Source organism: Carcharodon carcharias, chromosome 7 (assembly GCF_017639515.1).
Source record: "Carcharodon carcharias isolate sCarCar2 chromosome 7, sCarCar2.pri, whole genome shotgun sequence".
Classification (NCBI taxonomy): Eukaryota; Metazoa; Chordata; class Chondrichthyes; order Lamniformes; family Lamnidae; genus Carcharodon; species Carcharodon carcharias.
In genome coordinates, this window is record NC_054473.1 from 4,577,917 (window position 1) to 4,590,746 (window position 12,830).

Consider the following 12,830-nt stretch of genomic DNA (forward strand, 5'->3'; position numbering starts at 1 on the left):
CCTCTCAGACACTGACTCTGGGGGAGAGTCCCTCTCTCCCTCTCAGAGACACAGACTCTCTCTGGGGTACAGTGCCTCACTCCCTCGCAGAGACTGACTCTCTATGGGGTACATTCCCTCTATCCGTCTCAGACACTGACTCTCTCTAGGGTACAGTGCCTCACTCCCTCTCAGAGACACTGACTCTCACTTGGGTACAGTCGCTCATTCCGTCTCAGAGACGTTGACTCTCTCTGGGTTACAGTCCCTCTCTCCCTCTCAGACACTGACTATCTCTAGGGTACAGTCCCTCACTTCCTCTCAGACACTGTCTGTATGGTACAGTCCCTTAGTCCCTCTCATAGACAAAGACTCTTTCTGGGGTACACTCCCTCACTGCCTCTCAGAGACACTGACTCGCTCTGGGGTACAGTCCCTCTCTCCCTCTCAGACACTGACTTGTTCTGGGGTACAGTCCCTCTCTCCCTCTCAGACACTGACTCGCTCTGGGGTACAGTCCCTCACGCCCTCTCAGAGACAGACTCCCTCTGGGGTACTGTCCCTCTCTCAAACTGAGACATTGACTCTGAGGTACAGTCCCTCACTCCCTCTCAGACAATGACTCTGCGGTCCAGTCCCTCAGTCCCTCGCAGACACTGACTCTGAGGTCCAGTCCCTCAGTCCCTCGCAGACACTGACTCTCTCTGGGGTACAGTCTCTCACTCCCTCTCAGACACAGACTCTGTCTAGGATACAGTCTCTCACTCCCTCTCACAGACAGTGACACTCTCTGGGGTACTGTCCCTCTCTCCCTCTCAGACACTGACTCTGTCTGGGGTACAGTCTCTCACTCTCTCTCAGACAATCACTCTCTCTGGGGTACAGTCCATCACTCCCACTCAGACACTGACTCTCTCTGGGGTACAGTTCCTCACTCCTTCCCAGGCACTGACTCTCTCTGGGGTACAGTCCCTCCCTCGCTCTCAAACACTGATTCTCTCTGGGGTACCGTCCCTCACTCCGTCTCAGAGACACGGACTCTCTCTGGTGTACATTCCCTCTCTCGCTCTCAGAAACACTGACTCACTCTGGGGTACAGTCTCTCTCTCGCTCTCAGACACTGACTCTGGTTTACAGTGCTTCACACACTCACAGAGACTGATTCTCTCTGGGTTACAGTCCCTCTCTCCCTCCGAGAGACACGGATTCTCTCTGGCGTACATTCCCTCTCTCACTCTCAGAAACATTGACTCACTCTGGGGTACAGTCTCTCTCTCCCTCTCAGACACCGACTTTCTTAGGGGTACAGTGCCTCACTCCCTCACAGAGACGGACTCCCTCTGGGGTACAGTCCCTCTCTCAAACTGAGACACTGACTCTGAGGTACAGTCCCTCACTCCCTCTCAGACACTGACTCTCTCTGGGGTACAGTCTCTCACTCCCTCTCAGACACTGACTCTCTCTGGGGTACAGTCTCTCACTCCCTCTCAGACACTGACAATCTCTGGGGTACAGTCCCTCGCTCCCTATCAGTCACATATTCTCTCTGGGATACAGTCCCTCACTGCCTCTCTGAGATACTGATGCCCTCTGGGGTACAGTCCTCTCTCCCTCTCGACACTGACTCTGGGGTACAGACGCTAACTCTCTTCAGAGACACTGACTCTCTCTGGGGTACAGTTGCGCACTTCCTCTCAGACACTGACTCTCTCTGGGGTACTGTCCCTCTCTCCCTCTCAGGCACTGACCCTCTCTGGGGTAAAGTACCTCACACCCTCTCAGACACTGAGTCTCTCTTGCGTACAGTCCCTCACTCCCTCTCAGAGACACTGATTCCCTCTGGGTTACAGTTCCGCCTCAATCTCAGACACTGACTCTCTCCGTGGTACAGTACCTCACTCCCTCCGAGAGACACGGAATCTCTCTGGCGTACATTCCATCTATCTCTCTCAGAAACACTGACTCACTCAGGGGTACAGTCTCTCTCTCGCTCTCAGACACTGACTCTGGGTTACAGTGCCTCAATCCCTCTCAGACACTGACTCTCTCCGGGATACAGTCCCTCACTCCCTCTCAGAGACACTGACTCTCTCTGGTGTACATTCCCTCTCTCGCTCTCAGAAACACTGACTCACTCTGGGGTACAGTCTCTAGCTCCCTCTCAGACGCTGACTCTCTCTGGGGTACAGTCCATCCTCAACCTCAGACGCTGACTCTCTCTGTGGTACAGTACCTGACTCCCTCCGAGAGACACAGACTCTCTCTGGCGTACATTCCCTCTCTCACGCTCAGAAACACTGACTCACTCTGGGTACAGTCTCTCTCTCACTCTCAGACACTGAATCTGGGTTACAGTGCCTCACCACCTCACAGAAACTGATTCTCTCTGGGGTACAGTCCCTCACTCCCTCTCAGAGACACTGTCTTTCTCTGGGGTACAGTCGCTCATTCCATCTCAGAGACACTGATTAGCTCTGGGGTACAGTCCCTCTCTCCCTTCCAGACAATGACTCTCTCTGGGGTACAGTCCATCACTCCCACTCAGACACTGACTCTGTCTGGGGTACAGTTCCTCACTCCTTCCTTGGCACTGACTCTCTCTGGGGTACAGTCCCTCCCTTGCTCTCAAACACTGATTCTCTCTGGGGTACCGTCCCTCACTCCGTCTCAGAGACACGGACTCTCTCTGGTGTACATTCCCTCTCTCGCTCTCAGAAACACTGACTCACTCTGGGGTACAGTCTCTCTCTCGCTCTCAGACACTGACTCTGGGTTACAGTGCCTCACTCCCTCGCAGAGACAGACTCCCTCTGGGGTACAGTCCCTCTCTCAAACTGAGACACTGACTCTGAGGTACAGTCCCTCACTCCCTCTCAGACACTGACTCTCTCTGGGGTACAGTCTCTCACTCCCTCTCAGACACTGACTCTCTCTGGGGTACAGTGCCTCACTCCCTCTCAGACAATGACACTCTCTGGGGTACAGTCTCTCACTCCCTCTCAGACACTGACACTCTCTGGTGTACAGTCCCTCGCTCCCTATCAGTCACATATTCTCTCTGGGATACAGTCCCTCACTGCCTTTCCGAGACACTGATGCCCTCTGGGGTACAGTCCTCTCTCCCTCTCGACACTGACTCTGGGGTACAGACGCTAACTCTCTTCAGAGACACTGACTCTCTCTGGGGTACAGTTGCGCACTCCCTCTCAGACACTGACTCTCTCTGGGGTACTGTCCCTCTCTCCCTCTCAGAGACACTGATTCTCTCGAGGGTACAGTCCCTCACTCCCTCTCAGGCACTGACTCTCTCTGGGGTACATTCCCTCTCTCCCTCTCAGAGACACTGATTCTCTCGAGGGTACAGTCCCTCTCTCCCTCTCAGGCACTGACTCTCTCTGGGGTACAGTCCCTCTCTCCCTCTCAGAGACACTGATTCTCTCGAGGGTACAGTCCCTCTCTCCCTCTCAGACACTGACTCCGTCTGGGGTAAATACCCTCACTCCTTACCAGGCACTGACTCTCTCTGGAGGACAGTCCCTCAATCCCTCTTAAACACTGATTCTCCTGGGGTACCGTCCCTCACTCCCTCTCAGAGACACTTACTCTATCTGGGTTGGAGTCCCTCACTCTCTCTCAGAGACACAGAATCTCTCTGGCGTACATTTCCTCTCTCCCTCTCAGAAACACTGACTCACTCTGGGGTACAGTCCCTCATTCCCTCTCAGACACTGACTCTGGGGGAGAGTCCCTCTCTCCCTCTCAGAGACACAGACTCTCTCTGGGGTACAGTGCCTCACTCCCTCGCAGAGACTGACTCTCTATGGGGTACATTCCCTCTATCCGTCTCAGACACTGACTCTCTCTGGGTTACAGTCCCTCTCTCCCTCTCATACACTGACTATCTCTAGGGTACAGTCCCTCACTTCCTCTCAGACACTGACTCTATGGTACAGTCCCTTAGTCCCTCTCAGAGACACTGACTCTCTCTTGGGTACAGTCGCTCATTCCCTCTCAGAGACACTGACTCGCTCTGGGGTACAGTCCCTCTCTCCCTCTCGACACTGACTCTGGGATACAGACGCTAACTTTCGCTCAGAGACACTGATTCACTCTGGGGTACAGTCCCTCTCTCCCTCTCAGACATTGACTCTCTCTGGGATACAGTCCCTCTCTCCCTCTCAGACACTGTCACTCTCTGGGGTACAGTCCCTCTCTCCCTCTCAGAGACACTGATTCTCTCGAGGGTACAGTCCCTCTCTCCCTCTCAGACACTGACTCCGTCTGGGGTAAATACCCTCACTCCTTACCAGGCACTGATTCACTCTGGGGTACAGTCCCTCTCTCCCTCTCAGACATTGACTCTCTCTGGGATACAGTCCCTCTCTCCCTCTCGACACTGACTCTGGGGTACAGACGTGAACTCTCTCTCAGAGACACTGAATCTCTCTGGGGTACAATCTCTCACTCTCTCTCATACACTGACTCTCTCTGGGGTACAGTCCCTCTCCCCCTCTCACACACTGACTCTCTCAGGGGTACAGTCCCTCACTCCCTCTCAGAGACACTGATTCCCTCTGGGGTACAGACCCTCCTCAACCTCAGACACTGACTCTCTCTGTGGTACAGTACCTCACTCCCTCCGAGAGACACGGACTCTCTCTGGCGTACATTCCCTCTCTCACTCTCAGAAACATTGACTCACTCTGCGGTACAGTCTCTCTCTCGCTCTCAGAAACTGACTCTGGGTTACAGTGCCTCACTCCCTCGCAGAGACTGATTCTCTCTGGGGTACAGACCCTCTCTCCCTCTCAGACACTGACTCTCTTAGGGGTACAGTGCCTCACTCCCTCGCAGAGACACTGAATCTCTCTGGGGTACAGTCGCTCATTCCGTCTCAGAGACACTGACTCACTCTGGGGTACAGTCTCTCTCTCGCTCTCAGACACTGACTCTGGGTTACAGTGCCTCACTCCCTCGCAGAGACAGACTCCCTCTGGGGTACAGTCCCTCTCTCAAACTGAGACACTGACTCTGAGGTACAGTCCCTCAGTCCCTCACAGACACTGACTCTGTCTGGGGTACAGTCTCTCACTCCCTCTCAGACACTGACTCTCTCTGGGGTACAGTTCCTCACTCCCTCACAGAGACACAGAATCTCTCTGTGGTACAGTCCCTCACTCCATCTCAGACACTGACTCTCTCTGGGGTACAGTCTCTCACTCCCTCTCAGACACTGACTCTGTCTAGGGTACAGTCCCTCACTCCCTCTCACAGACACTGACACTCTCTGGGGTACTGTCCCTCTCTCCCTCTCAGACACTGACTCTGTCTGGGGTACAGTCTCTCACTCTCTCTCAGACACTGACTCTCTCTGGGTACAGTCTCTCACACTCTCAGACAATCACTCTCTCTGGGGTACAGTCCATCACTCCCACTCAGACACTGACTCTCTCTGGGGTACAGTTCCTCACTCCCTCTCAGAGACATTGACTCCCTCAGGGGTAAAGTCCCTCACTCCTTCCCAGGCACTGACTCTCTCTGGGGTACAGTCCTTCCCTCACTCTCAAACATTGATTCTCTCTGGGGTACAGTCCCTTACTCCGTCTCAGAGACACTGACTCTCTCTGGTTTAGAGTACCTCACTCGCTCTCAGAGACACGGGCTCTCTCTGCTGTACATTCCCTCTCTCGCTCTCAGAAACACTGACTCACTCTGGGGTGCGGTCTCTCTCTCGCTCTCAGACACTGACTCTGGTTTACAATGCTTCACACACTCGCAGAGACTGATTCTCTCTGGGGTACAGTCCCTCTCTCCCTCTCAGACATTGACTCTCTCAGGGGTACAGTCCCTCACTCCCTCCGAGAGACACGGACTCTCTCTGGCGTACATTCCCTTTCTCACTCTCAGAAACATTGACTCACTCTGGGGTACAGTCTCTCTCTCGCTCTCAGACACTGACTCTGGGTTACAGTGCCTCACTCCCTCGCAGAGACTGATTCTCTCTGGTGTACAGTCCCTCTCTCCCTCTCAGACACTGACTCTCTTAGGGGTACAGTGCCTCACTCCCTCGCAGAGACAGACTCCCTCTGGGGTACAGTCCCTCTCTCAAACTGAGACATTGACTCTGAGGTACAGTCCCTCACTCCCTCTCAGACACTGACTCTGAGGTACAGTCCCTCACTCCCTCTCAGACACTGAATCTCTCTGGGGTACAGTCTCTCACTCCCTCTCAGACACTGACTCTCTCTGGGGTACAGTCTCTCACTCCCTCTCAGACACTGACTCTCTCTGGGGTACAGTGCCTCACTCCCTCTCAGACACTGACACTCTCTGGGGTACAGTCCCTCGCTCCCTATCAGTCACATATTCTCTCTGGGATACAGTCCCTCACTGCCTCTCCGAGACACTGATGCCCTCTGGGGTACAGTCCTCTCTCCCTCTCGACACTGACTCTGGGGTACAGACGCTATCTCTCTTCAGAGACACTGACTCTCTCTGGGGTACAGTCCCTCTCTCAAACTGAGACATTGACTCTGAGGTACAGTCCCTCTCTCCCTCTCGACACTGATTCTGGGGTACAGACGCTAACTCTCTTCAGAGACACTGACTCTCTCTGGGGTACAGTTGCGCACTCCCTCTCAGACACTGACTCTCTCTGGGGTACTGTCCCTCTCTCCCTCTCAGGCACTGACCCTCTCTGGGGTAAAGTACCTCACACCCTCTCAGACACTGAGTCTCTCTGGGGTACAGTCCCTCTCTCCCTCTCAGACACTGTCTATCTTTGGTGTACGGTTCCTCACTCCCTCTCAGAGACACTGACTCTCTCTGGGGTACAGTCCCTCACTGCCTGTCAACACTGACTCTGGGGTACAGACGCTAACTCTCTCTCAGAGACACTGACTCTCACTGGGGTACTGTCCCTAGCTCCCTCTCACGAACTGACTCTCTCTGGGGTAAAGTACCTCACACCCTCTCAGACACTGGGTCTCTCTGGGGTACAGTCGCTCACTCAAACTCAGACACTACCTCTCTCTGGGTTACAGTCCCTCACTCAAACTCAGACACTGACTCTGGGGTACAGTCCCTCACTCCCTCTCAGACACTGACTCTGGGGTACAGTCCCTCACTCCCTCTCAGACACTGACTCTCTCTGGTGTACAGTCTCTCTCTCCCTCTCAGACACTGACTCTCTCTGGTGTACAGTCTCTCTCTCCCTCTCAGACACTGACTCACTCTGGGGTAAAGTCCCTCACTCCTTTCAAGACACTGCCTGTCTCTATGCTACAGTCCCTCACACCCTCTCAAACACTGACTCTCTCTGGGGTACAGTCCCTCACTACCTCTCAGACACTGACTCTGGGGTACAGTCTCTCACTCCCTCTCGGAAACTGACACTCTCTGGGGTACAGTCCCTCGCTCCCTCTCAGTCACGTACTCTCTCTGGGGTACAGTCTCTCACTCCCTATCAGAGACACTGACACTCTCTGGGGTACAGTCCCTCCTCAATCTCAGACATTGACTCTCTCTGTGGTACAGTCCAAATCTCCCTCTCAGACACTGACTCTGGTGTACAGTTCCTCACTCCCTCGAAGACACTGAATCTCTCTGGGGTACAGTCCCTCACTCCCTCTCAGAGACACTTACTCTATCTGGGTTGCAGACCCTCAATCTCTATCAGAGACACGGAATCTCTCTGGCGTACATTCCTTCTTTCCCACTCAGAAACACTGACTCACTCGGGGGACAGTCTCTCTCTCGCTCTCAGACACTGACACTGGGGTACAGTCCTTGACTCCCTCCCAGAGACCCTGACTCTCGATGGGTTATAATCCCTCTCTCCCTCTCAGACACTGACTCTCTCTGCATTACAGACCCTCTCACCCTCTCAGACACTGACTCTCTCTGGGGTCCAGTCCCTCTCTCCCTCTCAGACACTGACTCTCTCTGGGGTACAGTACCTCACTCCCTCTCAGACACTGAGTCCCTCTGGGGTACAGTCCCTCACTCCTTCCCAGGCGCTGATTCTCTCTGGTGTACTGTCCCTCACTCCCTCTCAGAGACACTGATTCTCCCTGGGTTAGCGTCCCTCACTCCCTCGCAGAAACACTGACTCACTCTGGGGTAAAGTCCCTCACTCCTTCCCAGACACTGACTCTCTCTATGGTACAGTCCCTCACACCCTCTCAAACACTGACTCTCTCTGGGGTACAGTCCCTCACTACCTCTCAGACACTTACTATGGGGTACAGTCCCTCTCTCCCTCTCAGACACTGACTCTCTGGGGTACAGTGCCTCACTCCCTCTCGGAAACTGACACTCTCTGGGGTACAGTCCCTCGCTCCCTCTCAGTCACATACTCTCTCTGGGGTTCAGTCCCTCACTCCATATCAGAGACACTGACACTCTCTGGGGTACAGTCCCTCCTTAATTTCAGACACTGACTCTCTCTGTGGTACAGTCCAAATCTCCCACTCAGACACTGACTCTGGTGTACAGTTCCTCACTCCCTCGAAGACACTGAATCTCTCTGGGGTACAGTCCCTCACTCCCTCTCAGAGACACTTACTCTATCTGGGTTGCAGTCCCTCAATCTCTCTCAGAGACACGGAATCTCTCTGGCGTACATTCCTGCTTTCCCACTCAGAAACACTGACTCACTCTGGGGTACAGACCCTCACTCCGTCTCAGACACTGACTCTCTCTGGGGTACAGTCTCTCTCTCCCTCTCAGAGACACTGACTCTCTCTGGGGTACAGTCCCTCACTCCCTCTCAGACACTGACTCTGGGTTACTGTCCCTCACTCCCTCACAGACACTGACTCTGGGGTACAGTCCCTAAATCCCTCTCAGAGACACTGGCTCTCTCTGGGGTATACTTCCTCTCTCCCTCTCAGTCACCGGGTCTCTCTGGGGTACAGTCCCTCACTCCCTCTCAAAGACACTGACTCTCTCTGGGGTACAGTCCCTCCCTCCCTCTCAGAGACAGTGACTCTCTCTGGGGTATAGTCCCTCACTCCCTCTCAGACACTTGGTCTGGGGTACAGTCACTCTCTCCCTCCCAGAGACACAGACTCTCTTTGGGGTACAGTCCCTCTTTCCCTCTCAGACACTGAATCTGGGGTACAGTCCCTCACTCCCTCCCAGAGACACTGACTCTCGATGACTGATAATCCCTCTCTCCCTCTCAGACATTGACTCTCTCTGCATTACAGTCCCTCTCTTCCTCTCAGACACTGACTCTCTCTGGGGTACAGTCACTCCCTCTCCAACACTGACTTTCTTTGGGGTACACTCCCTCACTAACTCTAAGAGACAATGACTCACACTGGGGTACAGTACCTCACTCCCTCTCAGACACTGACTCTCTCTGGGGTACAGTCCCTCTCTCCCTCTCAGACACTGACTCTCTCTGCATTACATTCCTTCTCTCCCTCTCAGACACTGACTCTCTCTGGGCTACAGTCCCTCACTCCCTCTCAGACACTGACTCTCTCTGGGGTGCAGTCCCGCTCTCTCTCTCGGACACTGACTCTCTCAGGGGTACAGTCCCTCTCTCCCACTCAGAGACACAAAATCCCTCTGGGGTACAATCCCTCGCTGCCTCTTAGAGACACTGATTCTCTCTGGGGAACAGTCCCTCTCTACCACTCATATAATGATCTCTCTGGTGTACAGACCTCACTCCCTCTAAGAGACACTAACTCTCTCTGGGGTACAGTCCCTCTCTCCCTCTCAGAGACACTGACTCTCTCTGGGATACAGACCTCACTCCCTCTCAGACACTGACTCTCTCTGGGTTACAGTCCCTCACGGCTTCTCAGAGACACTGACACTTTCTGCGGTACAGTCCCTCTCTCCCTATCAGACACTTACTCTCTCTACGGTACAGTTCCTCACTCCCTCTCAGATACTTACTCTCTCTGGGGTACAGTCCCTCTCACCCTATCAGACACTGACTGTCTCTGGGTTTGAGTCCCTCACTCCCTCTCAAAGACAAGGACTCTCTCTGGCGTACATTCCCTCTCTCCCTCTCAGAAACACTGACTCTCACTGGGGTACAGTCCCTCTCTCGCTCTCAGACACTGCCTCTGGGTTACAGTGCTTCACTCCTTCGCAGAGACACTGACTCTCTCTGAGGTACGGTCGCTCATTCCCTCTCAGACACTGACTCTCTCTGGGCTACAGTCCCTCACTCCCTCTCAGAGACATTAACTCTCTCTGGGGTCCAGTCCCTCTCTCCCTCTTAGACAATGAATCTGGGGTACAGTCCATCACTCCCTCTCAGAGACAGTGACTCTATCTGGGGTATAGTCTCTCTCTCCCTCTCAGAGACACTGACTCTCTCTGGGGTAAAGACCTCACTCCCTCTCAGACAATGACTCTCTCTAGGGTACAGTCCCTCTCTCCCTCTCAGACACCGACTCTCTCTGGGGTACAGTCTCACTCTCCCTCTCAGACACTGACTCCCTCTGGGGTACAGTGCCTCACTCCCTCTCAGACACTGACTCTCTCTAGGGTACAGTCCCTCACTCCCTCTCAGAGACACTGACTCTCTCTGGGGTACAGTCCCTCGCTCCCTCTCAGTCATGTACTCTCTCTGGGGTACAGACCCTCACTCCTTCTCAGAGGCACTGATACACTCTGAGGTACAGACCCACCTCAATCTCAGAGACTGTCTCTCTCTGTGGTACAGTCCCTCTCTCCCTCTCAGAGACACAAATTCTCTCAAGGGTACTGTCCCTCACTCCCTCTCAGACACTGACTCTCTATGTGATACAGTACCTCACTCCCTCCGAGACACTCTCTGGGGTAAAGTCCATTTCTCCCTTTCAGACACTGGCTCTGGGTTATAGTGCCTCACTCCCTCGCAGAGACTGAATCTCTCCGGAGTACAGTCCCTCACTCCCTCTCAGAGACACTGATTCTCTCGAGGGTACAGTCCCTCACTCCCTCTCAGACACTGACTCTCTCTGGGTTACAGTCCCTCACGGCTTCTCAGAGACACTGACACTTTCTGCGGTACAGTCCCTCTCTCCCTATCAGACACTTACTCTCTCTAGGGTACAGTTCCTCACTCCCTCTCAGATACTTACTCTCTCTGGGGTACAGTCCCTCTCACCCTATCAGACACTGACTGTCTCTGGGTTTGAGTCCCTCACTCCCACTCAAAGACAAGGACTCTCTCTGGCGTACATTCCCTCTCTCCCTCTCAGAAACACTGACTCTCACTGGGGTACAGTCCCTCTCTCGCTCTCAGACACTGCCTCTGGGTTACAGTGCTTCACTCCTTCGCAGAGACACTGACTCTCTCTGCGGTACAGTCGCTCATTCCCTCTCAGACACTGACTCTCTCTGGGCTACAGTCCCTCACTCCCTCTCAGAGACATTAACTCTCTCTGGGGTCCAGTCCCTCTCTCCCTCTTAGACAATGAATCTGGGGTACAGTCCATCACTTCCTCTCAGAGACAGTGACTCTCTCTGGGGTCCAGTCCCTCTCTCCCTCTTAGACAATGAATCTGGGGTACAGTCCATCACTCCCTCTCAGAGACAGTGACTCTATCTGGGGTATAGTCTCTCTCTCCCTCTCAGAGACACTGACTCTCTCTGGGGTAAAGACCTCACTCCCTCTCAGACAATGACTCTCTCTGGGGTACAGTCCCTCTCTCCCTCTCAGACACCGACTCTCTCTGGGGTACAGTCTCACTCTCCCTCTCAGACACTGACTCCCTCTGGGGTACAGTGACTCACTCCCTCTCAGAGACACTGACTCTCTCTGGGGTACAGTCCCTCTCTCTCTCTCAGACACTCTCTGGTATACAGTATCTCTCTCCCTCTCAGACACTGACTCTCTCTAGGGTACTGTCCCTCACTCCCTCTCAGACACTGACTCTCTATGTGATACAGTACCTCACTCCCTCCGAGACACTCTCTGGGGTAAAGTCCATTTCTCCCTTTCAGACACTGGCTCTGGGTTATATTGCCTCACTCCCTCGCAGAGACTGAATCTCTCCGGAGTACAGTCCCTCACTCCCTCTCAGAGACACTGATTCTCTCGAGGGTACAGTCCCTCACTCCCTCTCAGACAATGACTCTCTCTGGGGTACAGTCCCTCTCTCCGTCTCAGACACTGACTCTCTCTGGGGAAAAGTCCCTCGCTCCTTCCCAGGCGCTGATTCTCTCTATGGTACAGTCCCTCACACCCTCTCAGAGACACTGATTCTCTCGAGGGTACAGTCCCTCACTCCCTCTCAGACACTGACTCCCTCTGGGGAAAAGTCCCTCGCTCCTTCCCAGGCGCTGATTCTCTCTATGGTACAGTCCCTCACACCCTCTCAAACACTGACTCTCTCTGGGGTACAGTCCCTCACTACCTCTCAGATTCTGATTCTGGGGTACAGTCCCTCACTCCCTCTCAGACACTGACTCTCTCTGGGCTACACTCCCTCACTCCCTCTCAGACACTGACTCTCTCTGGTGTACAGTCCCTCTCTCCCTCTCAGACACTGACACTCTCTGGGGTACAGTTCCTCACTCCCTCTCAGACACTGATTCTGGGGTACAGTCCCTCACTCCCTCTCAGACACTGACTCTCTCTGGTGTACAGTCCCTCTCTCCCTCTCAGACACTGACTCTCTCTGGGGTACAGTCCCTCTCTCCCTCTCCAACACTGACTCTCTCTGGGGTACACTCCCTCACTAACTCCAAGAGACACTGACTCTCTCTGCGGTACAGTACCTCACTCCCTCTCAGACACTGACTCTCTCTGGGGTACAGTCCCTCTCTCCCTCTCAGACACTGACTCTCTCTGCATTACAGTCCCTCACTCCCTCTCAGACACTGACTCTCTCTGG

General features: G+C 54.0%; 1 protein-coding gene across 1 annotated transcript in view; it reads right to left on the minus strand.

Annotated features, from left to right (window-relative positions):
* Positions 1 to 12,830, minus strand: part of LOC121279914 (sodium- and chloride-dependent creatine transporter 1-like) — a 320,312-nt gene that overhangs the window by 207,512 nt on the left and 99,970 nt on the right. The gene's annotated exons all lie outside the window — the stretch shown is intronic.